The sequence below is a fragment of the Apodemus sylvaticus genome, chromosome 4 (genome assembly GCF_947179515.1).
Source record: "Apodemus sylvaticus chromosome 4, mApoSyl1.1, whole genome shotgun sequence".
Lineage (NCBI taxonomy): Eukaryota > Metazoa > Chordata > Mammalia > Rodentia > Muridae > Apodemus > Apodemus sylvaticus.
In genome coordinates, this window is record NC_067475.1 from 85,673,979 (window position 1) to 85,676,202 (window position 2,224).

Sequence of the window (2,224 nt, forward strand, 5' to 3'; positions counted from 1 at the left end):
GTTTTGCTTTCTGTGATCCCAAGTCCTCTGGGTGCACCCAATTTTTCAATAACAATATTCATTTTGTGCCTTTTATATAAAATACAGCAATTAAGGTTGTAAATGTGGGGGCAATTTAAATGTTTGTGTTGCTATGTTAAGCCTCATGAAGCACTTAATCTGTAAATCAAAAAACACTGACAGAACCAGCCATGGGAGTTTATAGACTGGCAAGAGGCCATCATAGATTAAAATCCAGAAAGCAACATTGAAAACCCATTTCCTGAAAAACAAAGAAAGAAACAAACAAAGAAGAATCTGTGACCTCACAGAGGCCTCTGATCACACTAGTGTATACTCAGGTGACAGTTTCTTCCTATTTTACTTAACATTCAGCTTTATACAAATCAACTGTGATTGTGTGTGTGTGTGTGTGTGTGTTTGTGGGTGTTTGTGTGTGTTTGTAGGTGTAAAGTATCTTTGTTTTGAAGTTTCTTTCATAAAAGAGATACAACTGTAACAAAGTGACAAGTGGAAATAGGAAAATAATAAAATTACAAAAGAAAAGATACTAACTAAAAAGAAATGATAATTAAATAGTATAAATTTGCCAAATCACAAAGGCCAGCCTTTTCATAGTATCACCTTTGAGAATTTACCATTAATATAAAAATGTTTATATATATCCACGTGTATAAATGCTGCCATCTGTTGTCCAAGCACAGTAATTACATGTGTCTCTGCTCGTGCCTGGTGGCTTTGTCATGGTGATCTTTCAGGAGCATTGTTTCCTTTTTTTTTTTAATTTTTTTATTCGATATAATTTATTTACATTTCAAATGATTTCCCCTTTTCTAGCCCCCCACTCCCCGAAAGTCCCATAAGCCCGCTTCTCTTCCCCTGTCCTCCCACCCACCCCTTCCCACTTCCCCGTTCTGGTTTTGCCGAATACTGCTTCACTGAGTCTTTCCAGAACCAGGGGCCACTCCTCCTTTCTTCTTGTACCTCATTTGATGTGTGGATTATGTTTTGGGTATTCCAGTTTTCTAGGTTAATATCCACTTATTAGTGAGTGCATACCATGATTCACCTTTTGAGTCTGGGTTACCTCACTTAGTATGATATTCTCTAGCTCCATCCATTTGCCTAAGAATTTCATGAATTCATTGTTTCTAATGGCTGAATAGTACTCCATTGTGTAGATATACCACATTTTTTGCATCCACTCTTCTGTTGAGGGATACCTGGGTTCTTTCCAGCATCTGGCAATTATAAATATGGATGCTATGAACATAGTAGAGCATGTATCCTTATTACATGGTGGGGAATCCTCTGGGTATATGCCCAGGAGTGGTATAGCAGGATCTTCTGGAAGTGAGGTGCCCATTTTTCGGAGGAACCGCCAGACTGATTTCCAGAGTGGTTGTACCAATTTGCAACCCCATCAGCAGTGGAGGAGTGTTGCTCTTTCTCCACACCCTCTCCAACACCTGCTGTCTCCTGAATTTTTAACCTTAGCCATTCTGACTGGTGTAAGATGAAATCACAGGGTTGTTTTGATTTGCATTTCCCTAATGACTAATGAAGTTGAGCATTTTTTAAGATGCTTCTCTGCCATCCGAAGTTCTTCAGGTGAGAATTCTTTATTTAACTCTGTACCCCATTTTTTAATAGGGTTGTTCGGTTTTCTGGAGTCTAATTTCTTGAGTTCTTTATATATATTGGATATTAGCCCTCTATCTGATGTAGGATTGGTGAAGATCTTTTCCCAATTTGTTGGTTGCCGATTTGTCCTCTTGATGGTGTCCTTTGCCTTACAGAAACTTTGTAATTTTATGAGGTCCCATTTGTCAATTCTTGCTCTTAGAGCATACGCTATTGGTGTTCTGTTCAGAAACTTTCTCCCTGTACCGATGTCCTCAAGGGTCTTCCCCAGTTTCTTTTCTAATAGCTTCAGAGTGTCTGACTTTATGTGGAGGTCCTTGATCCATTTGGATTTGAGCGTAGTACAAGGAGACAAGGATGGATCAATTCGCATTCTTCTGCATGCTGACCTCCAGTTGAACCAGCACCATTTGTTGAAAAGGCTATCTTTTTTCCATTGGATGTTTTCAGCCTCTTTGTCGAGGAGCTGAAACGGGGCTTACATTCTTTGTCAAGAAGTCGTTCTTGCCTGCTTCTCCCCTCTTAGTGACTGAATCAAATTTGAATTTCAACTTGTTTGTATATGTTATGATTTCCTCTC